Genomic DNA, 25,917 nt, shown 5'->3' on the forward strand with positions numbered 1-25,917 from the left:
AGTAAAAATACATAAATATATGTAACAGATGCAGAATTGCCTCCTGGGATGAATGTATTATGCATACAGAACTGTCATAACATCCCTCATACAATCACATTCTTTCCTCTGCTCATGGTCTTTATACCTACCTCATTTTGCCAATGTGCCTGGAAGTAATATAGATACTAAAATATAACTAACACCACAAAAAACATATTTGCCACTTTTTGGAAATTTTTTATTTATACAAATACAGAATCAAAGAAATTCACCTAGATTAGAAAAAGCAGTAACCACACAAAAGCATTTCCTTTTTTAAAACCAAATTACTGAAAACAGAGCTATGTTTTTCAAGAAGAAACTGTCTTTTGAACAAATTAATAGACTAAGCTTAATCCACATAGTACAATTTTACAATTTTTAATATATATTAGCCCTTACTTTAGAAGAGATAAAAAGGACTTAGGTTTTATTTGTATTGCAAGATATCTCTCTAAATTTGCCAATAATATTGTAAATGGGTCATATTGATCCCCGATGCAGCTGATATGGTTCAAAGTCTTAACCCTTTTATTTGAAAAGTTGTAGATCTTCTAATTCAAGTGTAAAATATTTTGATGATACTTTTTCTAATTTTTTCCCCTAATTCAGGATCAAATTCTTTTTGATGTTTTCTCTACCTGGTACTGGCAAGGTCACTTCTGGGGTTTAGAGATACAGAGGCCCTGGAGAGAGCTCAGTGATGGGCCTTGAAGATGTGGAAGGGACTGGAGTATCTCTTCCAGCCCTTCCTTCCAGGAAGGGCTGAGAGAGCTGGGCCTGCTTGGCCCAAAGAAATTGGGGAGGGAAACTTACCAATATACAAAATACCTGAGTGAAGGATGCAAGAAGGACAGACCTAGGCTTGTTTCAGTGGTGCCCAGTCACGGGGCAAGAGGTGACAGGCACACACTGAACCACTGGCTCTAGGTCATACTGTTCAAGCTGGGGAGCTGGACAAGATGATCTCCAGAGCAACATTCCCTGAAGTTTCAATGTTTTTGTACTGTCTTTGGGAATATTTCCCCTTTTTCTCTTTAACAGAAATAACCACAAAGATTATGTTTTACTTTCAAAAGGAAAATAAAATGCATTGATATGGTGATCTTGTATAGAGCTTGACTTAATGAGAGATTGCACAGAGCAATGACACAAGTTGCTTTGGGCTTTGTCAAACTCTCAGATGGATGGTCAAAGGTTTTTTAATCTCTTATCAGTTACATATTTCAATAAAGTCTACTACATTAGGTAGGATATTAGACATCACAGAATGAGTGCTAGACGAGCAATAACAAAAGTTATTCAATAATTTCAAGGGGTAAATGCATTACTTGTTTTATGGCTTTATTCTTTCCACTGTATCAGACAAAGTGACTGAATATGATGCCTGTGTCTTTGCAGATTCTTAATGTGTGTCACAAGAGACACAGATACTGTCCTCAATATTTTTATTTTTAATTCTAATTGATTTCCAAAGACATACAAGAGTAAAAAGATTTTTGAGGACAGCTCTGTTAATAAATGCACACACACACTGCAGCCTTTCATATCAACAGTATTAATAAATTCTTAACAAAAGTGTACCAAGAAATTAGAACACTTTTAGCAAACCATTTCTAAGTAATGTTTCGATTTTTTTTATTGTATTGCATTTATAGTAATGTGTGCTGCATTCAGATTAGCAATGTTTAATATTGCAACTCTTCTTCTACCATACCTTTCTTCCTAAGTATGTGATATGAACCATGACATTACAATCTTAAAGCTGTAACAAGAATGAGTTATGTTTGTACTATTTCCCATTCTCATTATATTCTTTGTCACACAATGAATTAATGTTGTGCCATTCTCTACTCTCATTACAATCTTTTCCTTATGAATGGGGCATCAGAATTTTAATGTCTTTTGTAATCTCTGAGTTATGGGAGTGTGTTACACTACTATGACCTTGCTAATATTTTGCACGGTCATTGGCTGGCTGCACACTGCTGGGTGTGAGGTTACACCCAGCAGCCAATCCAGGGGCTTTGACAGTGGCTGCTTTGGGAGGTTCCAGTAACCGGACATAAAGCCCAGGGACCGAGTGGGTTAATACTGCTTCTAAGGACTGCTAAACGCAAGGAAGTGTTCATTCTCTTCCCAGGTATGAAAAAAAGTATCAAGACTTCCATTTCCACAAATTATGAAGCACTTAGAGGAATGATAATATGCAAGCTTTTTGCAAGTGCTTTCATTCTTCCTTAGGTTTTATGTTTTTCACATGCTTAAAAGCTTGTGTATTGCTTCCATATTAAAAAAGAAATTAAATTGAGGCTTCTAAATTTCTGTTGTTCTTAAATTGAAAGCAGTTGGAAGCTAGGAGTTTAACAACTTGCTGATCCACTGAGTATCTGATGCACTGAGTCTGTGGCTGACAGATTGGAAACTTCATTTATTAAGTCCCTCTTTTCCAATTTTGAAACCCAGAAACAGGGTATATCCACTTTGCACTTTGTTTTTAGCTAAAACTCTAAACATTTCCAGTTATGTATTTAAATGACTTCTTGTCTTTTTAGAGAGTCTCACTTGACAGAGTTTTGTACTATTAGTTTAAAAAAATCTTTATATTTAAATAATAACAAAGTCTGATATAAGTCAGAACATATTGCAGAAACATGGAAAAACAGAATATGAATTATAAAAAGGATTCATGTTTATCAAATATGCTTTTCATGTTAGTTGATTCTTGAAAGCATTTTCCAGTTTACCCAACATAAATTATATATATGATAATGAATAAATATGGATTTTCTTTTATTTTTTTATCCTATCATGTAATAAAAACATGTTCATAGCCCTGAGGAGCTGCTATTGTTGATTTGTGATAAAAAATCTGAATCAGTTAGGAAAATGTTAATACTGGCACGTTGAATACGATGACAAGTAAATTGGCATATGTCAGTCAGTACCATGTTGAAATAAAGCCAGTAACTTAAGTCTTTTTGGTAGAGTATAATTTTCCATTTAACAGAAAAGCAACTGTAAGCAATAAACAGTGTTTGACTTAGGTGCTGCTGAAACCCATAACTACTAAATCACAACGCACCCATCAGTCTGAGATACAAAGGAGATTGCTTTGGTTAGGAAACTGTCATTAAGAATTGTGTAAAACCACTGTGACCTTAGGGAGGCTGTGGGAATGAGAACACTCACAGGACCCTAAGAGCTTTGCTGAATAGCAAAGGGTGTCTTGCACACAGAATTCCTTACATGTAGTCCAGTTTTATTTTCAGTCCTGGGGTGGTATTTGGGTGCTATAAGAAACACTGATCAGCAGTGGTTCATACACACAGCTTCTTTATTTAATTGTTTTTTCTTTGTTTCTTTGGAATTCATCAATGTGCATTCTCAGCATCTCACAAATTTTAAATTCATTTATTATTGTAATATTTCCAGTAAAGTAAAGAAATATGTTACACGCTACAAACTGAATTTAGATAAAATGACTTGACTGGTTTGGCCTAGCAGTAATAGAATTAACTTTGTCTTTTTACACACAGTCATGTGTGTGAAGGAAGAGCCAGGTTCTGGATCCTAACCAATGGCCAGTTAGGAACGTGGGATCTAGTGGGCAGTGCTATTTTTGTTATTTTTAGAGGATTTTAGGAAAACCACTCCTTTGTCAAAATTTAGAGTGTGGGGCAGAGAATGCACTGAAGAGCTTCTCTACTGCTCTTGCAGCCCAGAGAGCCAAACATGTCTTGGGCTGCATCCAAAGCAGCGTGGGCAGCAGGGACAGGGAGGGGATTCTGCCCTTCTGCTCTGCTCTGACCCCAGCTGCAGGGCTGCATCCAGCTCTGGGGTCCCAGCACAGGGAAGACATGGACCTGTAGAGGTGAGGCCAGGGGAGAGCCACCAAGATATTCAGAGGGATGGAGCGGCTCTACTATGAGGAAAAGCTGAGACAATTTGGAGTATATAGCTTGGAGAAGAGAAGGCTGATTGAGGCCTTCCAGTACCTAAAGGAGACCTACAGGAGCTGGAGAGGGACTGTTTACAGGGATAAGTAGAGACAGGACGAGGGGGAATGACTTTAAACTGAGAGTAGGTTTCAAATGGATATTATGAAGAAATTCTTTACTGTGACCGTGCTTAGGCACTGGAGCAGGTTGCCCAGAGATGTTTTGGATGCCCCATCCCTGGAAATGTTCAAGGCCAGGTTGGATGGAACAATGTACATCCTGGTTTAGTGGAAGGTTCCTTGCTCATGGCAGGAAGATTGGAACTATATGATATTTAAGGTGCCTTCCAACCCAAACTATGATTCTATGATACTGGAAGGAAGAATCTGAGAAGGTCCGTTTTTAGCTACCTCAGCTTTGAAAAGTCATTGGGCTTTATCTCTGCTCTACAATCCTTTAAGAATAAGCTACAAATTAATGAGAACTTCCACTCTATGGCTGCATTATTATGGTGTCTCAGGAAGGAGTAACCAGGAAACTAAACCTACCACTTGAACTTGGCTTTTCTGGAACGGGAGGGACTGCGCAAGATTACAAAAGAGGGACACAAGATTACAAAACAATATTGCAGATTTATTGTTTCTGTGAGAGTTATAGGGCAATGGCCTTCATATATTAGCTCATTTGTTTCCAAATTAATATCTTTATATGTACCTAAATATTTTTTTCTTTCTCTTTTTGCATTTTTTGGTGTCTACTTACACTCTCGTCCTTTGCATTTAAATTGGATGGTCCTGTCAGCATTTAATTACTCACAAATGCAACTGTGTAACAAAGTTAAGTGAGGAATATGTGTCAAGTTTTAAATTTCTCTTTAGAGACTTGACTTAATTTGATTTGGGTAATGTAGTTAGGCAAAATGAAGTTTACATAACATTAATTCTGTCCCAGAACAGTGGTGTCCACAACTTGTGTGAGGAGGAAAGTTCACGTTTTAAACTTTGAAGCGATCCCTTTATAGGTTAAACCTCAAATTCTGAGATTTTCTGACATTGTGTTAAATGTATTAAGGAAGATGTCAGAAAATTACTTCAGTTTCCAAAACTTTGTGCAGGTACTTTCCTCCAAGGAAAACACAGGTTGGTTTCATTCATTAAAAAGTGTTCATTCCATACAATATGAGCAATAGTTCAAAAATATGTGAAAGCAATGGCTAAAACTGAAGTCAAGCTCTGACATGACAAAACAAAGGTTATTTTTGCATTCTAAAGTCTCTTTTTCCATAAGGATTTTTACTTCCATGATTGATGACCTTTTTTCTCCTACATGTTTTTCATCTGATAGCCTCTGGCCTTTCTGAACTTGAACAAAAAAATAAACTCTGATTTTGAAAGAAAACGGGAAGTACAAAGGTATGTATAAATGGGAATTTGTTGCCAGATGTCAGAAGATTGGACTGACTGGAGAAAAAAGACCTGGCCCAGGGTACATGACATGACTACAAAACCAAGTTTGTTTGTTTGGTTTTTTGTTTGTTGTTTTCTACCAGATTCCATTGCAAAATCTCTTTTTAAAAATAACATTAAGGAATCAAATTTCTTATTTATCTGAAGGATTTTTATTTACATATGCTTACTTCAAATCAATAACACAAATTAAGCTTCTGCAAAATGCATTTTCTCAGGGGAAAAAAAAGGTGAAGGGCAAAAAACAGCTATAAGTAACCTTGGCATTCTTGCTGATAAAATAATGCCTGTTTAGTTTAGAAAGTTCTATATTAAGCCCAGAAGTATATAAAAAATTAATTGACATGACTGTTGGTGAGGCATAGATCTTTCCAGTTTCATCTGTTCATTTCTGACTTAGCCAACTGCATAGTGGCAAAAGACTCTGAAAGGCTTTGCAAATTTTGCAAATATGAGCTGTAAATTTTGATAGAGTGAAAAAAACCATAGAATTTTACTTATTAGTTTTTAGTCTGCTTCAAGCAAAAGATTTTATAAAAGAAGACATTTGATTTTGTTCTGAATGCATATAGAATATAATATGTATAAGCTATATAATAGAATATATTATATATATTATATGGCTTATGCATATAATATATTATATAATCATATATTCATCATATATTATATGAATTATTAATTTTTGTGTGTGTGTGTGTATAGGTAACTCTTGTATCCTAGAGAGACATCAAGTATTTTAGGCTCTCTACCTCATAGTGACTTCCTTGAGCTACAAGTTTTTGTACTTGCAATGTTAGAAAAGAATTCTAAATTAAGCTGCTATACAGTGAAAATTGTCTGGTATTCTCTGAAAGAGAAAATGCTTGCAAAACCAAAGACAAGATGCAGCCATCTCTAGTTAGAAGTACACTAACACTGCATATCTCAATGTTTTAGGGTGTAAAGTGAAACAATAGCTCCTATTCAGCTGAAATTGTGAGGCGAATTTAGATAAGCAGGAGGTAATTATACAGGTTAGAATTTGGCCATAACACAGGAGCTGACACCTCCTATCAAGAGGTATGTAATCACATTGCGTGGTTTTCTCAAGAAACACTATTCTGAGCAGTGCTAATTTTCAATGCTCTTGTGAACAGCATTTCACAATATGTGTTATTTTTGAGATTCCATGAAAATTGTTCGTAACCGCTTTTAAGACATTTCCCCTGGTGCAGAGATTTATTTTTTTTTAAGAACATGTTCTGAAAAGCACTGACAGCCTCTTCAGCAGAAGAGCCAGGATTGTCAGCCATTGATGCAAAAACCTGAATCTACTTTGACACCCCAGAATAAGCTTCTGGCAATGTTATGTCTTTCTTTTAGATGTTTGGATAAATCACACAGCTCAGAAGCTGCATCATACATTATGCCTAAGTTATAAAGAAATGTTGCTGAGGTAAGGATATTTCTCAGTCCAATGTACTGAATCTCTAGACGTCTCTTAGTGGCCTCAGGGAAATGTTTGCTCAAGGCTTGGTTGTGTGTTCCAAGTGGTTTATATGGATCTTCCAGGAGACCCAACCAAACAGATGTCTGTATTGACACTCACTCCTTTCTCAATCACCTGCATTTTTCCACTAGCAGCACAGTGTTTGGAGTAGCTGTGATCCAGAGGAGATCCACTAGAAAAGAGAAAGAGAGAATTTGTGCCAATCAGTGGTGTTCTTTCTGCCTCTAGCCTCAATAAGGCTTGTGATCATGGCAAGTGAGGAGTTTCTTTCCCAGTGGTTGTCCTCATATGATACCTGATTGCTGCAGGTTCCTCCCTTCATGTGGTTTGTGGTTGCTGGCAGCTGACCCAGACTGAACAGAGGATCCTCTTGGATAGAGTGGTATTGTTGAAATATTCACAGGTTTTGTAACAGGCTTACTTCACTACCTAATGACTGTTCAACCTTTCCATTTGCTCATGTGGAGCACCACCTGCATTATGTGTCTTTCCTGTTGAGTTCTGTAAGGCCCAATGCTACAGGGTCTGCTCCTAGGCAGGAACAGAGACTTGGTGGAGATTGTGCTGGAAGAGTCCTGTGAAAAAACCACTGTGAAGGAGGATTGCCAGGGCAGTCAGCAGACAACATGGGAAAGATACATGAAATCTTAACTTTATTCTAGATTAAGGGGCCTTTTCATAGTCCTGAAAAGCATGTGTACATGAAACAAACAATAAGTGCAAAATTAGCTGCTTTGTTTGGGCATCTATGTTCTTCTTAGTTTCTTTGTTGTTGTTTTTGGTTTTTTGTTTGTTTGTTTGTTTGTTGGGAGATTTTGGTTTGTTTGTTTTGGTTTTTTTTTAGTATGGTATTTATTCTCTCTAACTGTGAGTATTTAAAAGTGTGATTTTTCCATGTTTGGTGGGCAAAGAATCTCTGGAAGATAATTCATTTAACTTTGCATGTGCTGCATCTGCAGTGACCTGTGTTTTGGATGTTTTTTTTCTATTTACTGTAAAAGGACATTTAGACTAATCTATTAATGTAGTCTTTAACTCCTAAATGATTACAGTTATACACTAGGAGAACTTATAGACAATCACTAATTTTTTTTAAGTATTATAGTGTATATATGATAATGAGACTGTTAAAATAGTCATCCAGGAAACAGAAGATTTATGCTTTAAGACCTTTCTATTCCAAAATGCTGTAACTTGTCTCTCCCAATCAGGCAAATTCCACCACTGGTGCTTGTGTCAAATCCATCACAGCTAACAGTTACCAAATACTAAACTCCTTAGGAACTGTGGGTTCACATGCTCTAAAACTAGGTCATACCATAACCACAAATGACACAAAACACAGTAGCTGAGATTTATTTTTTAAAAAAAAGTTTATTCCTATACTAGTTTGGTTCACTCAGTGTGTTACTCTGGATTTAACATTCCCACTTTATTGCCAGATGTCCTAGTTCCAGGAGACAGGGAGTGGGTATTAGAAGTGAGGAAAATAATGAGAACTCCAAAGGTGAATTAATGAGTGCTGATGTTCATCTGGCAGATAGCACCTCTAGTGTGTACCTTTTTTTAAAACCTTTATCAAGACAGTTGATTTCAAAGGCACGAGAGAGCATGTATGTGTCTTGATACAGTAGGATGGCTGATTTCAGTTTTTAGGGAACATGGGAAGTAAAAAAGTTTCTCTTCTCAATTCAGCAGTCTGTATGGGAGGCAAGTAGGTAGTCAGTATCCATTCCCAAATGTGATGGAAAGAACTGGACACATCCAGAGCAAATCTCCTCATAAGATTATTTACTCCACCTTGTTTAGAAATTTGTATGAATCATATCACAGGCTGGAAATACCATTCTCTCTGGGTTGACAACAGAGGAAGTTAAAACAGTTCACCTAGGGTAAACATCTACCTTTTTGATGAGTTCAATTACATTAATGTCAACCTCACTTGTATCTGTTATTTGGTTTCCTTTGAGGCAGTGGTTTAGAGACTTACATGACTGCTGAAGAATGAAGGCAGGCAAATCAGGAAAATGGAATGATGAGGACCAAAGGGTATTAAGACAGGTAGTGAGTCAAGAAATAAGAGATGGGAGATCCAGAAAAGGGAAATGAAGAGATCACATACAGAGTATTTTAAAGGTATTTACTCCAATAGGTATTTTTCCCTTGAAAAGGTAATGGCATTGAGACAACCTTGTTAGGCAATAGAATCCCCAAGAAACACTAGAAGAGAAAATGCATACTCAATCCTTTTTCTGGCACTTCAGAATATTAAAAAATAATTGGACTTCAGGCAGGAAAGGTTAGTGTCATCCACCTCCAGATAACCATCTAATGATGTTATAATAAAAATGAGAGGTTTCCTAAATAATGCCAGGGAATTTCCAGAGCAGCTCAGACACACTTGACCTTACTTTATGGAATATACTGAGAAAAAGTTCAGGGATTCTAAAATAGATCTGAAAATAGACTAATCCTAATGATAGCATGATTTCCTTCCCATATTAGGAGTAGGTAAGAAGATAGATCAGCACTAAAGACTATAAAAGGTCAGCAAAATATTTACGGAGGAGTAAGAAACTTGCTTGCTTTATTTAGGCTTTAATTTAAGCAAATAAGTAAATAATAAACTCATTCAAATCTGAGGTTTCTGAGAATGTTCTTTTATTTGGTTTGCTTTGCTTTTGCTTGGTTTGATTGTAGGAAGAAACGGCATGGTACTCTTAAAATGAAATCTGAATTTTACAAGGAATCATAATACACACACACAGCAGAGGAAGATGGAAATACATTGAAACATGCAAAGTATCAATGAACTTGAGTGCTTAGAGACATTGGGGAAAAAATAGACAAGAAAAATTCAATGCATTTATTAATTCCTAAATGGTGGCTACAGTTGATTTGAGTGATTGTTGTAAGTGAAATAAAACATCAGGTGTTCCCTCAAGTGGAGAGGTGACAAAAAGAAGATGCTGGAGAGTAACATTATATGTCAAAATATAGTGCTAATACCACAGTTTTAGGTTGGAAGACTGCTGTGACAGCAACTTTTTGTGCATAAAGTTATTAGCAATTAATAAATACATAAAAGAAATAATTAGAATGAACTCCTGCTGCAGATCACCACACAAAAGGAGACAAAGAACTTAAAACTGCAAGCTTAGCTCTTGAGAGACTGTCCAGGACATTAATAACATAAAAAGGAGAGGTGAAAACAATACATGCAATATGTTTATATGAGTCAGGGAATCCCAAAACTGATGCAAAGTGCTTGCAATAGGTATTATGATGGGACATGCTAATAACTTTATGGAGAAAGTAGCGGGTACTTGAGGGAAGGATACATCCTACTAGCCCCTGTACTTATCCATAAGCATGCAATACTGTAATGAGAAGGGATTAAATGTCTTTACAGCCAGATATTCCTGTTAGCACTGACAGTGGGAGTGAAAGCAGATCGCTGAATTTTATAAATTCCAAATACTATTGGGGCACAGGCATTGCATGACTCTATATTAGTGTATATGAACCTCAAGTGTAGCCATAATTCCTGAGCATATTATACCTCTCCTAGAATCCTGAGAGCTCTTAGACCCTACTCTCAAAAGAACTCTATCACGTGAAAATTAGCTGAATTGTGTCTTGCTATTCATTCAGTGTGACCTGGGATATAAAACATGTTGCTGTTATTCCTAGCTTCTCCAGCTGGCTGTTGGAGCCTTTTCTATTCCAGTCTGAAATCAAGCAGGTGAGCTTAAAATTTGAAGCAGACATGGAGAAGGCCTCACACAACCTCACAGCAGGGTGGCCCAGGATGTGGCCACCAAAAGCACAGCAGTGCAGCTGAGACTGAGCCTCCCTGCACAAAAAACTTCTCTGAAACAAAACAAAAACCTCTTAGTTGGCACCATCTCACATGGGAGGAGGCAGATACCAGCTGAGAGGCAAATCCAGAGCCTGCTGCCCTCCTCCAGGACATGTGCCTGCCTGCTTCCTAATTTGGAAACCATTATGGCAGTTGCTTGAGGTCACACATGCAGAGTAATCACAGAGAAATATTGTGGTGCTGTGGAAATAATCCAAAGGGAAAAAAAAAAAAAAAGAGAACAGTAGATGAAATACATGCAAATTTTGGTTTCATATACAAAAAAAGCCAGCATGAAAATATTTTCAGCCAGGGCCTTTATCATGTGAATGAGTGACATGAAAATTACATATGTGACAACTAATTGATGTAATTTTTTTCCCCATATGAGGAAGCATCCTAAAGAATATCAGCAGGGTTTAGGTTCAGTCTTCTATCTCACCTTTACTTTAATAATTTGGAGGATAGTAAATTGAATGAGAGGATTAATTACAAAGATAGAAGAGCAATAAAAGGCATCCCAAAGAGATTAGGATAGAAAACAGCAAAGTCAGTTACATGCTGAGCTGGTGTGAGTTAACAAACAAAATAATCTGAAATACCAATACCACACAGAATCTGAAAGGATTTATGTGGGGTGAAGAAAGCATTACTAAATGGGAAATTGACCTGTGGTGTGAAGCAGCAGCAAAAAAAATGCCATCCATTTTGGAATAAAGCACCTCACCACAGAGTAAGAGAGTAGTAGTCCTTTCCACTAGGACTCTGTGTGATCCCAGCCACAGTACTGCATTCCTCCCTGGATATCTCATTATCAGGACTGCAGTTTGGAAAGCGCCAAAGTAATGAGGAAACAAGAAATTGTTGACATTGGGTGGAGGGGGTGGGAATTAGTAAGCTAAATGTGAAAACTTACGTAGCAATGTTTAAGGGAAGAGCGTAACACCTTGAAAATGCCTTGAAAATGCCCTGGAACTGTCAGGGCCAGAAAAGAATTGTCTGATGCAAGTCCTGGCACAACTGAGCTAAAGCTGAAGAGAAAAATAGTAGATAAATGCAGGCAAAATAACCAGGTGTATTTCCTGCCAACTGTCACTGTTGGGCTATCTTCCAAGGGAAGCTTTTTTCACTTGGGACATTAAAAAGTGGATTCTGTGAGATGTATTGTTTTATATGGCTTAATGTGTGGTTTCTGTCACTAATATGGGCCAAATATATCAAGACTGCATACAGTTCCTGCTGCTATTAGGAGCAGGTATTCAAGCACAGAATGTGATTCTCCTATGGTGTTCTTCAGTGAGATGTCCTTGCATTTACCATTTTCTAGAGATCTTTGGTCTTTTCAATAGCACATAACTGGCTGTAGGAAACATTTCTAACTGACTTGTATTTAACATGAGATTTCTAGCTGAGAAAGGGGGAGCATGTTTGAGTATGTGCTGTTTCCAATTCACTGGGCTTATTAGCAGTTTATACCCTGTGTTTGGTTAAGAATGTTCTCAGACACTATTCTAAGATGTTATTAATCCTTTTCATTATTGTTTTTAATCATTGTGGGTACACACCATATGCCAAGAATAGGCTGCGAGGTTTAGTTTCCTTTCCTGATAGTTTAATAATTCTCTCTTGAATAGGAGAACTTGCCTTCAGAAAGATTTATCAGGTTAAAAAAAGGTTTTGATTTAATATTTGAAGATGGAGTTAGCCTCCTGCTGTGCTTTAAGCATTTGAAAACCTGCTGCAAAGTGGCATTTCAAAGACAGCTTAATATTAAATTCAGTTTGCAATATTCATATCTAATTGTTGTAAGGCCTGTTGTTCAGTTAATAAGTGGCAGAATAAAAGTGTTATTATGTTTGGTTTTCACATGCATTTTTAGACCTTTGTTAAAGGACATTGTTCTTGCAAAGGCTTTCCTCAAAGAAAAGAAAAACATTTACATATACAGTAGATAAACTCCTGCAGTTTCAGAGCAGTCTGGGTGTTTATCATCTTTTGCAGAACTGATTTGAGTGTTATTCTTCTCAGCTATTCTCAGAGTACACATTTTATTCTCATTTAAGCATTGGCTAGTTGTGTTATCCAAATCACTGCATTATGAAAATAAAATATACAAGAGTATGAAATGATATGAACAGGAAAATATGCTATTTTTTATGAACCTCATGCAATCTTGTCCTCTGTGTTTTCTTCTACAGCAGAGGTAATGTAATAAAGAATTTTATATGGCTTCAGCACTGATGTTATTGGGTGATTTAAAAGCATTTTCCCACTGTAACTCAGCTGTTCTGCATTTTTAGAGATTGTTTTTACCAATAATACTGAAAATATCAAGAGAGTAGCTGCAGAAGTGACACTGGCTACTTGCTTCTGTTGGACGGCTTTTATCTGGCATAAAACTATTAAACATACAGTCATTATGAATCATTAATAGCCTGACAGCAAAGTTGACTACAGTGGGAAAATCAAGTCAGTTTTATTATTCATTAAGACATTCCTGAAGGAGCTAACTTTTCAGAGAAAGAATAGACAATAGAATTATAATATTTCACACTTATGAATGTGGTCATGTGTTAAACTACTTTGCCTTCTTATAATCAGATTTTTTCAGTTACTTATGCTAATCATTTTGGTTACATTTTTATTGCATGCATTTTGCTTAATTCAAAAACCTGTCTTACAGGATACCAAAGCAATGTCTGATTTTCTTTATAATAGTAACATTATACACACCTTCTCATATTAAATTTTAGTTTCTCAAAGGAATTTTATAAATTAAAATTAAGCTAATTGTGAATTTAAACCTAGTCGGAAGACTGCCTCACATTCTTCTTACACAGGTCTTACTCTTTCCCAGACAGAAAAAAATCACAGGTTTTATAGAGAAATACATATTAATAGCTGATATAAACACTCCAACAAAGACAAGAGCACTGAGACATTTGATATCCTTGTTCTCTGTTTTTCTCTTTCATTTTGGCCTCCTTTGATTCAGGATAGTATTAGTAGCTCCCAAGTTAGAGCCAGAGAAGTAATGTTGCGGGAGGGTGCTGTGGGGAGATACATGATTCTAGCTGTTCTTAGGGTAAAATTTGTGAATTTTCCTCAGATTTTACATCAGCCTAACTTTTAGAGGTACTTTGAATACAAGTCCATGAACAATGTTGGTGGAGTTGGCTAAGACTTTACTTGCTTATATGGGTTAAACCTTCCTCTCTCCGACTTCTGTGTACTTAAGCCATGCACTCATTCAGCACCGAATCTCTCCATTGTGCTGTCTTCATGATGGGAATTCCAATGCCACACAAGAAAAACTAAAAGTCTAATATATTAAGGTGTTTATATATCTTTGGTCATACATATAGAGGTGGATTTTCCATGCTCACAAAGAGAACACATTGACCTTCATAGATGAGGTCATTCTGCCATATCCATGCACACGGAACAATGTTTTACTCAGAGCTTTTCATTTGAACTTGGCTGGGAAGATAAGCTTATATGACTGTGCAGAAAAACTAAGTTTAAAGGAAAAAGTGAATTCAAAACTTTGTCTTACATACTAGTGTCAAAACTTGGGAAATGCAATGTGTATCCCCAAACTTCTTTGATTGTTCAAGACTGGCATTTGAATATGAAACATATACAAAACCACATGATTCAAAACATCACATGGTAAAAAGGTGCATTCAGAGCAATCACAACTAACATAGATAGAGTTGTAAGTGCTGACTATCTGTTTGCAATCTTTAGTTCAATCAAACCATTGTAAAATCCCACTTTAATATTGATGAATCTAAGTAAACTTCCAGCCCACATCACTCTTTTTTCACATTGAGACAGGGCTATTCATAAGCCAAAAAGACAGCACCAAAATTAGAGAAGCGGTACTAAAAGAGCACTACAGAAAAGTTAACACATCCTGAGAACAATCTGTCTTCTGGTAGGTTTAGAAGTAGGTTCTGGTGTAGGATCATAGAATTTTTAGGTTGGAAAAGACCTCTAAGAACATTGTGTCCAACTGGTCACTGTGTCCCACTATTAACCCAGCGCTGCCAAGTCCACTACTAATTCATATTTAATGCTACAGCTACACATCTTTTAAATACCGCCAAGGGATGGGGACTCTGCCACTTCCCTGGATACTCTGTTCCAATGCTTGGCCACTCTTTCAGTGAATAATTTTTTTTCTAATATGACATCTAGGCTTCCCCTGGCACAACTTGAGCTATTTCCTCTTGTCCTGTCATTTGTTACCTGGGAAAAGAGATTGACCTGTGTGTTGCTACAACCTTCTTTCAGGTAATTGTAGGGAGTGATAAGGTCTTCCCTGAGACTGCTTTTCTCCAGATTATACAACAGCAGTTCCCTCAGCCACTCCTTCCACAGGAATGGAAGATGTGCATGCTGAGATACCACACAACAAGGAACTGCTAGACTTGAAGGCTTTGCTTGAAGGTTGTGATGGAATGATGCCTTAGCCATCAGTGACATTGGGATTATGGGCCTGACTGACAGATAGGATGCCAGTATTCTTCACAGTGATTAGAAAGCACAGAAAATGTAGCAATTGTGAGGGAAGAATATCAGTGCTATTTGAGCCATATTCTGTCATTGTTCCCTGTGTTTAGGTGAAGAGGTCTCACCTGTGTTTTACCATTTCAGTGCACCTCAGACAGTTCATCCAGATCTTACATTCGATCATTAGTGTTATTCATTTTGTATTCAGTTTTAAACAGTGGTCAGTCCCTCTCACTCCTTTCCCACATCTTCAGCAGAAAGCTGTTTGGGTTCCTGACCTCTCTGCCTTTCTCTCCACTAGCACTTCAAGCCTGCTTTTTCTCTCACCATCTCTCCTTGTAAGTTTGCAAAAAATCATTTTTTCAATTAATCATTCCAGCACTCCTGACAACCCATTCTTAACAAAGTTCTCTCATACCTTAACTTGAAAGTATTTTGAGAACTGGTAGGTTTAAAACAAAAATGTAGGCACATGATATATACTAATCTGTGGAGCAGAATGTAAAACCCCAGAACAAAATCACCACTTTATTGCTGGTGTCATCCAAAGACTCTATAAATCTGAATTTTATATCTGCAACACATGAGCAAAACCTGGCCTGTATTTCTTTTTAACATATCTTCATTCTAATCATTCCTAACACTAACTGCAAGTGTCTCAAACTTGACAGCTAGTTTAGCATTAGACAACAATAGAATATTTCATTTCTGTAAGTTTAGTTATCTTGTTAAAATTCATATTTGCTTGTAAAATACTGAGAAAGGCTTTTAATCATTTGCTGTCAAAATGCCAGGTGGGTTTTTACATCAAGAATTGGTAAAGTCAGAAGATTCTTTTAAAGTATTTTTTTTTTAATGTAAGATATATTTTCATACTGCCTGAAAAATCAATAAAACATATAGCTGAAAAAAAGAGATGGAAGCATGAAAAATAAAGATGGGGCTTGCAGATCTATGGGGTTGTGCTCTACACAGCACTTGCGGGTGTGGTAGAGCTGAGGTTGAACAAAGTAGACAGGGAGGGTTTCAGGCCTGAGAGAAGAACCTGAAAGGAGGAGCTGCCTGAGATCAGCTCCTGCAGGAATCACATCAGAGTGTCAGCAGGACGGAAATGGGAGCTACCTTATGCTGCCAACCATGAGCAAAGATGAAAAGTCAGTGAAGGACTGGGGAGGAGGCTGAAGGAGGAGGAGGTGGGAAAGTACAGTGCATTGAAACATAATCAGTTCTGTTGGCAAAACAATCTTCTGCATAGCATCTTCTCACAGCCCCAGCTGTTTCCTCACTACCACTCCACTGTTATTGCTCTCACACCTGTATGGAGAAAACAGAGAAACTATTTTGTGGCAGCTTTATTCTTAATGATCTGTTATCCATTTGTATTTATAGGCCATCCATGCCCAGGAGCCTTTGGGCACATAACAAAATATAACTAAAACACAGCTTAGTTTTAAAAAAGGCAACATGGCCCAATTAATTCCCCAATTAATTAATTTATTCTACATCCCTTTGAATTTTGGTCTAAGGATTTTATGTAGGACATTTAAAAAAAAAAAAAAAAAGAACAGTTCCACTGACAAGACAGGTAATTATTTTATTCAGTGATTTTTCTCAATGCAAATCTATTAATAGCTGGATCACTAACAGGGGGCCAAATTCTGCCCTGAGGTAAATCCAGCACCATTTCACCAACTTCAAGGGAATTGCTGTTTTATTCGGATCAGAACTGGGCTGTTAAATTATAAGTGCCCAGTTATTCATAGAACTGAACTAAATTATTTTTCTTTCAATTTTTTCCCTCTTGTTCTTCAAATACAGAAGTTAGCTCTAAATCACTAAACCAAACTTGAAGTATATTGCTGTAGTTTCTCCTCTAAGGAAAAGAGGAGAAACAGTCTCCCTCTCAACCCCTTGAGAATCATCCACAGGCCCCATTTGTGTCCACATGGTTCTCTCTCTGTAAAAACACAGGCAGGGCTTGACAAGACCTCAAATAAAGTTCACATTGTCAGAAAACAAATGACATATGTAAGGTAAGGGGACAAAGGAAAGACAAATATATTCAAATATTTAATGTGCCAGGCTGCACATCTTTTCTCCTCCTCCCAAATCCAAAGTTTCCCAGATATTTGTTGCAAATACGTCACTGAGTACCACAAGGAAAGTTTGTGTGTGCTTTGATTAAACTTTGGATTCTCTGAAGAATAAAGGGGTTTAGGTTTTGGGACCACTGTGCCCATGTGTCAGCCTGGTGATGGTGCCTCATTCCTGTGAAGGGAGGGACCGGGTACGTAATGAACACAGGTCTGCCCCCTCTTCTCAGTGAATTTACACCCACAAGTTCTCAAGTGCCCTGCTGTGTTTAGATACCTCATTATTAGGTAGTAATCATGTTATCTTTTTCAATAACTTACTTCCTTGTTTTGAACGTGGATCACTGATATAGTTAGACTGACACTAATAACTAAATGCCAGGCTGAAAGGAAATTTGCCTCATACAAGTTAGTAAACACATTGATATCATCGTTGAGAGAATGGGCATTAATATTTTTCTGTTGCATACAGAAACTTTGTGCCATGAGATAGCTCTGCGTTCTCTGTATTATGAAATGAAACTTGTTTATAGCACTTTTTTCACTCTAGCAGTAAGAGAAGACCTTTTTCTCATTTTTAACATCTTCCTCCCTTTCCTTTCCATCCTTCTACATGCTTTCAGCTACAAATAGCAAAAACAGTCTATAAACCTCCCCCCTTCCCCCCCCAAATTCAAATTGGAGTATAATACCACACTGAGAGGAAATATGATTAATAACTTGTTAGCTTGGGAGTAGAAAAATTCATTTTCAGGCATTATTTTAGAGTGCTCGTGTGACCTTGAACAAATCCCTCTATTCCTCTCTTTGCCTAAATTCCCCATTTATATAACAGAAGCAATGATTTGTCTTTAGTTGTCACTATAAGTACAAAAACATTACAAAGCTCCAACTGAAACAAAAGAGTGTATCTGAGTAGCAGTTATTTGCAAAAGAGCAACTTAAATTTCAGGTGTACTCTTGCTCCCTCACTTCTCATCTCCAGAGTTTTAGAAACAGGAGTTAGTAAGTACACCAGATTCTCTCACTTGTAGAACTGGATGTTACCAGTAGTTTTATTAGAAATTTATATCTATGATGCAGATTAAAATAAACATAAAAATTACTTAGGATATTTACTTCTTTGTCTGTTGTTTAAAACCCACTACAGACAGTATTTATCAAAATTGAACTGCAGAATATATTACCACTGATTAATTTACATGCATGAAATACAAATCCCTTAACTGTGAAAATATATTTTTCAATACAAAAAGCCTATAGTAATTATCAAAACTATAAATTTGTAGAATGCCAACTACTTTGAAAGCAAAATAAAGAGTTTCAAAACCTCATTAACAGGGAGTCTAGTCATTGTTTAACTGTAAAATGGGACAGGAGAATCCATGTTCAGCCCACTGGGGCTGAATACAGCCTGTAAGTCTATTTCATTACAGTTTGTAACTGCATCCCTTTGGAGGAGATAGTATATTTTGGAGTATTATTAATATGTAATCCACCTAAAACTGTTTGAAAGCTAAGGAAAAGCCACCCTTGAAGTAAATAATACTGAATAATTATGCACAGAAAAATCTATTGTGTGAGTAAGTGTAGAAATCTCAGATAAATACACAGGGTGTGCCCTAGTTACTACACAATACTTCAAATCCAAATAGTGCCTTGTGTTGCATGGGGATTGTGAGACCTGCTAGGATGCATTTGTTGCCAATTATTTTTATGGGAAACATCACCCTGCTACTGGTGTATTCACCGAATTTGTGCTGAGTTCACTCTGGAACTTGTGTTGTGACATTCTAAAACTCATTTGACACTTGTGGTATGGAATTTTATGTCCTTGAGCTTTTAAACTTACTTTTTAAAATATCCATGTTGTGAAATATCTTCTGTACACCCAGTCAAACCAGTTCCTCAAGCACAGGGGAGTTAATACTGTGATTTTTCAAGAAGGAATTCTACGCCTTCCAAAATTATTCTTGTGTCTGTACTACACAATTGTTTTATAAATTACACTGTACACACTGAAATTGAAGATAATAGTATTTTACTACCCCAGAGACTAATGAATATGCTATTCTTGTGACTCTTGTACTGTTTACTGGAACACAGGTAAATGCCCTGACTTGTTACTACAATGTCTGTAAGCAATTAGTTGGGAACTCAAATAAAAAGCTTTAGGATCACAATCCAGGTTTTTCATTTCCTTTAACATTCCCTTTAGTTGTACATTGTGAAGAATTTTATCTAAGAAAAGATATGGGTCTGGGCTGCCTGCCAAGAGTTTTGGGTTCTTATTCTTAACAGATTGTTTTTCCCTGTGGGGCCAACTCACTTTCTGCTTGAGACGTCCACTTTTGTCTGTATTTCCTGAAACAAGTCACTTACATGCCTAACTCCTATACATCTTGAGTGCTTAAAGAAAAGAGACATGTTGGTAATGTTATCACCAATTGTTATCACCAGTTATCAAGCATACTTAAATATAACGTCAAACACTTCTAAATCATTCTCTCAATGCTATTCTCAAAATACCATTTGTTACTCCAAGTGCTTGTCAATCACTGCCCAGTCTCACACCTCATCAATGGAAAAGTGATTTGAGACATCAGGGAGCCACACAAGCACATGGGCTGGCTTCTTATTACATGGAATCTCCCAGTAATTTTTCCTACAGGAATTCAGACATGGATCCACTCCAGCTCTCCTGTCTTGACATTCCCCTGTTACACTACAGGTTATTAGACAGTTGGGCTGTAGCAAGCATGATCATGGACACAGCTGACCTTACCCTTGGGATTCAGTGATTGTAATGTCTGCACATAAGACAGGCATGATGCAGTTTAGAGCTTGCATGCATTTAAAGTGGGTCACTGGAAGACATTCACAGCTGATCTTGGCATCTTTGTTCCTCACTGAACTCAGGTGTATGTGGGGCTTTTTTAAACACCTGAAAACTTCGCACACCATTCCAAAACTGTTCTTCAGTACAGTTGAGGAAGTCGAAGTGCAGTTTCTAGACAAAGTACTCTATATAATCTGTTTTGAATACAAGAGGAAAGATTTTATTCCCTAATGATAGCTGTAGATGGTGCCTTTTCCGTTCGTCAGAGTATCCTTTCTGGTCAGAAAGAATGTGGTCTTTTGCACTTTCTCTGTCATGTCTGCCAACTTTTTGTGGACAATCTATAATTTAAGACACTGAGAATTTCCCTATGTATGCTTATGCCCCTGAATAGGCACTGCAAAGTCATCCATAGAAGACACTATTCTCAAACTTGAACTTCCCACACAGAAAGTTCTGTTGTTGGAGAGTGTTTAAACATATGGACATGAGCTTGTGGTAAGAATATTCATCAGCTTTTTTCTGTACACACTGTGAAATTTATGAATTTGAACACCTGGTGGTTTTGGTTTGGTTTTTTTTGTTTTTGTTTTTTTTTTCATAACTAACTGTTGTAAGGAGAAGACTCAAAAGTCAAAAGGAGCAGCAGTTAAAAAAACTGAGTTGGGAATAAAGGTATCTATCTGTAAGCGTTTGCTTCTACATTGGAGAAGTATTGATGAAAATGTTTAAAACCTGTTGAATATGCAACATTATTGAAAATATATTAATAAAATAATGCAAATTTTCTGGATCAAACAGTATGTAGTGTTCCCCTAAATATACTATTTAATATATTAACCAATAAACTAGGAACTGGGTAAAGTTCACAATGAAGGTGACTTCTCTCTAGAGGAATATATTGTCAGTGCAAAGTTATAGATTTAAAACCTGAAGAACAAGTTTTCATTTCTTTCATTTGTGAATAACAACAAAAGAACTAGTTCATCTTTAATTTTTGAAAGATGAAAAACAAACTATGACAACCACTCACGGTACATAAATAGAACATCAACGATAAATTATAAAACAGATAATTTTCCTTAGTGAATAATGAACAATAAATACTGAAAAATTAACTATTTCATTTATGTTGATAGAAAACTTAAGAGCATACCAAACTAAGTTTCCTTGTTTGATCAGCAGAAAATGAATGACAGTTTCATCCTCCAAACTGATAATGAGCTCTGGGCCAATTTTCAATGTACTTTGCCAGAGAAATTCAAGGAACGTGTAACATATTGAATCATAGTGATCTTCCTGAACTTCTAATTATACTGGGAATTCATCTGCTTCTAGATATGTTAACTGTATTCTTTTAAAAGTGTAAGTTTATTGAGATATTCAGATGCATTGCATCATTTAGTTTGAAGCTTGCATAGTACTTTTCTATGGAGAATGAGCATATGCATCAATGCACCATAAGGCTATGTATACTTCAGGAGTGTATACCTCAGATATTTTCATGTTTGGGGCACATGTGCCAACTATGTTTAAGGAAATTACACCTCAAAAATGTTTTTTCTTTGCAGGCCTTCAGGTTATGTTTCAGTTAAGCAGCATTTAGAGTGCCGCTTTTCAGCAGTACGATTTGAGTCTGTGACACCTTGCCTCATTTTTGTCTCTTTACACTGTGAGGTGGTGCTGTAAGCAACATAAGCTGATGCTGTGTGGCCTACATTCAGAAAGTATATATCCATATCAATTCCAAGACAAAGCTTTGCTCAGTGAAGGAGACAATTTCTGTGATAAATACATACATATACATGAATAATGTATTTCTGCACTTAATTTGCTACTTCTGCATATTCCTGTTTAGGCATGTTTGAAGAAACAGGACCCAAAAAACCCTTAATCTCTCACAGAGGACAGCTGTTTCAGAGGAGGCAGGAGAGGGACACACATTTTCCCATCACCCAGTGAATGGTGCTGTGCTGCTTTTTGTCAAAAGCTCCTTGCACATTTCCTACAGAGGCTTCTGACTTCCACTGCAATGCCCCACTATTTAAGTGTGTCTGGAAGCTGTGGGAGTTTGATGTTTCATAAAACTTTCACGTTTTGTAATGCCTTACAGACATTGCAAAGCTTTTTGAGCCAATATTGGGGGGTCATAAAATTTTATTGTTCACTGACAAAATGCCCAATAATCTGCAGAAGGATCGAAGCAATATTTTAGAATTCTTTATTTTTACTTCTTTCCTCTTCACTTCCTTTTTGACAACAGTGGCATTTATTTTTCTTTATTTTTATCAGATACCAACTGAAAAAATGAACAAAAGATAAATACATTTCTTAGTTCTTTTTAGACCTGGCCACTTCATTAGGAGGTTCCTGAAGTGTGTGGAAGATAACTTCCTGACACAGCTGGTGAATAAGCCAACAAGGGAGGGCGCCGACTGGATCTGATGTTTGCAAACAGAGAAGAACTGCTGGGTGATGTGAGGAAGGGGGTCAGTAGAACTGCCACTTACAGTGAGTGGACTTTAGCCAGTTTAGGGATCTGGTAGATAGAGTCTTTTAGAAGGCAGTACTGAACAAAGCAGTCCAGGAAAGCTGAACATTCTTCAATAAGGAAATCTTAAAAGTGCAGGAGCAGGCCATACCCATGTGCTGAAAGATCAGCCAGTAAGGAAGAACACTGACCTGGCTAAACAGAAAGTTTTGTCTGGAACTCAGAAAAAAAAAAAAAGAAAAAAAAAAAAAAGGAGAGTTTATGAACTTTGGAAGAAGGGGCAGGTCACTCAGGAGGACTATGAAGGTGTTGTGAAATTATGTAGAGAGAAAATTAAAACATCTGAAGTCCAGCTAGAACTTAATCTGGTTACTGACATAAAAAACATTTAAAAAACATTTCTATAAAGAAGTGAGCAACAAAAGGAGGGCTGAAGAGGCTCTTCATTCTTTAGTGGATTCAGGAGGAGACATAATGACAAAGGGTGAGGAAAAGGCTGAGGCATTTAACACCTTCTTTACTTCAGTCTTTACTATTAGTCAGACCAGTTGTTCTTGGGTTCCCAGCCCACTGAGTTGGAAGACAGGGATAGGGAGCAGAATGAAGTTTACAGAATCCAACGCAAAATAGTCAGCAAACTGCTACAGCACACAGACCCACACAAGTCTATGAAGCCAGAGGAGATCCACCCAAGGGTAATAAGGGAACTGATCTAAGTGCTCACCAAGTCACTTTCAATCATTTACCAGAAGTTCTGCCTAACTGGGGACGTCCCATTTTACTGGAAGTCCGCAAAATGTGATGTACATCTCCAAGAAGAGCCTGAAGAGATGCAGGGAATAACAGACCAGTTCAATCTTAGTGCCGTGGAAGGTCACAGAGCAGCTCATCTTGAGTGCCATCACATGGTATGTACAGAACAACCAGGACATTGGGTCCAGCCAGCCCATGTTCATGAAAAGCAGGTCCTATTTGACTGGCTACTCTCCTTCTATGACAAGGTGAACTTGTCTTAGAAGGAGAAGGAAAAGCTGGGGGAAAGGTGTAGTGGCTGAGGGAAAAGCTGTAGGGTGTTGCCTACCCAGGTTTTGCTAAAGATTTTGACACCTTTTCCCAGAGCACTCTCCTGGACAACCTGGGCACTCATGGCTTGGACAGGTGTACCCTTTTCTGGGTAAAAAACTGGCTGGATAGCCAAGGCCAGGGAGCTGTGGTGAATAGAATGCAGCTGGTGGCTGGTCACAAGTGGGGTTTGCCAGGACTCAGTATTGGGGGTGAACATTTTTGTCAATGATCTGGAAAAGGAGATGGAGTGCATCTTCAGTCAGTTTGCAGACAGCACCAACTTGGGGGGAAGTGTTGATCTGGGGAGGGTAGGAAGGTTGTGCAGAGGGACAGGCTGGATCCATGGGCCAAGGCCAATTGTATGAGGTGCAGCAAGGCCAAATGCTCAGTCCTGCCCTTGGGTCACAAAAACCTCATGCAGTTCTACAGACTGAGGGATGAGTGTTTGGAAAAAGCCTGGTGGAAAAGGACCAGCAGGTGCTGGTTGACAGCCAGGTGAACATGAGCCATGAGAACTGGAGATTTTACCACTCTCTACAACCACTGGAAGTTGCAGCAAGTTGGGGGTCAGTCTCTTCTCCCAAGTTATAAGTGATAGGAAAAGTGGAAATGGCTTCAGCATTCCAGAAGAAGTTTAATGAGGTACTGGGAAACATTTCTTCATGGAAAGGGCAGTAAAGCAATAGAAAAGGCTGCCCCTCCAGAGATATGACTCTGGAGGCATTTAAAAACCATGTAGATGTGGCACTTACAAACATGGCTGAGTGGCAGACTTGTTATGGACATGGTTTAGAGGTGGACTTGGAAGTGCTGTGTTACTGGTTGGATTTGATGATCTTACTGTTCATTTTCAATCTAAATGATTATGTGATTATTTATAAACTTTATCTGTGAATAAACCCATGAATGTTACCTGGTACTATGTGGCCTACATCCTTGCAGTTGTATCCTAAATGAAGCAGACCTCAAAAACACATGGGCATTTAGATGCAAATACTTTGAACACAGGCTAAACTGGAACGCAGTTTTTAAGTCAACATAGTCTTTCAGCTCTCTTTTCCTGAAAAGAATGTGGCTGCCTGGCACATAGCCTACCACTACCAGTTTGTGTCATTTCTGTCCCTCCAGTCCAGATCTACTCTTCTTTCATTCAAAACTATGACATGAACAGAGAAACTCTTAATATTTCTCAGGTTCAAGGCAAGAAATATTTTACAATCATCTACATCAACCCACTTAAGTTTTGCCTGCAATGGGAGCTCACCCAACCGTGGTTCCTACTGAAGTTAAGTGTCTTGGTTACATAGCACTGTCCTCATGCTGCAGTTTGGAGGTGGATCCCACAGTTTCCCCACTTAAAGTGCACGAATCCACTTACACCATGAAGTGATTTGAACAAGACCAATTTCTTTTCAGATTAAATTCAGAACAAAGGAGAATATCCTAGACTTCAAACAGCGGAGATATAAAGCTCCCAACCAAACTAGCTGTGATCTATATACATGCTTCCACAGTGCAAACCCCTGGCTAAAAGGAGTTCTGATGTGTTCCATCTGACAAGAATCTTATATCTGTGAAGCCAAATAATTGTTTTACAAAATTAGAATGGATTTTGAATTTAAACTTCTAGTTAAACGAAATAAATTTGTCTTGGAGCTCTTAAACAAGACAGATCTTCTTGAAAATGCAGCTGCTTCTTTGAGAAGAACACTAATTTCTGTACTATGTAAAGTGGAAATCCCCTCACTTATTCACTTTCTCCAGGAATCATACAAATTCTTTTTATGATTATATGTGTTCTTCAAAATGTTGGGGGAAATTGTCACTTGATTCAATTTTTATTATTTTCCTGTTTATATGTATTAATTCTTTTCCTTCATCAGACTACCTTTGGCTTATTGTCATGCAGAGTCATCCACAGGCACCTCTCTGTAGAGTTTGGCTGTTGCTTTTTTTCGTGCTCACTTGTAGCATGCATCCACTCACAGCAGAGAAAATGCAGTGCTTTAAAGATCCTCAGAGTGGAGCTCAACCACAGTCTACCAGAAACATAGGATCAGGCACTAACACCTTGGTGCAAGGTCACTCCAATTCCTTCCCTCTGTTTTTCTCTCTGTTTTATCCCAATG

At 37.5% G+C, this 25,917-nt stretch overlaps 2 long non-coding RNA genes across 6 annotated transcripts in view; one reads left to right on the plus strand and one right to left on the minus strand.

Annotated features, from left to right (window-relative positions):
• The window catches only part of LOC135293920 (uncharacterized), a 190,021-nt gene that overhangs the window by 87,194 nt on the left and 76,910 nt on the right, over window positions 1-25,917 (minus strand). For 2 of the 3 annotated variants that reach the window (XR_010356029.1, XR_010356028.1), the window contains one exon: window positions 16,052-16,614. The exons of the other annotated variant lie outside the window; for it this stretch is intronic. This is a non-coding gene — a long non-coding RNA (uncharacterized LOC135293920). Of the gene's footprint in view, window positions 1-16,051; window positions 16,615-25,917 lie in introns of those variants that run through there. 3 annotated transcript variants of the gene reach the window in all.
• The window catches only part of LOC135293923 (uncharacterized), a 49,321-nt gene continuing 25,473 nt past the window's right edge, over window positions 2,070-25,917 (plus strand). For all 3 annotated transcript variants that reach the window (XR_010356035.1, XR_010356034.1, XR_010356036.1), the window contains exons 1-3: window positions 2,070-2,164; window positions 5,307-5,374; window positions 20,627-20,730. This is a non-coding gene — a long non-coding RNA (uncharacterized LOC135293923). The remainder of the gene's footprint in view (window positions 2,165-5,306; window positions 5,375-20,626; window positions 20,731-25,917) is intronic.

The sequence above is a fragment of the Passer domesticus genome, chromosome 2 (assembly GCF_036417665.1).
Source record: "Passer domesticus isolate bPasDom1 chromosome 2, bPasDom1.hap1, whole genome shotgun sequence".
Taxonomy (NCBI): Eukaryota; Metazoa; Chordata; class Aves; order Passeriformes; family Passeridae; genus Passer; species Passer domesticus.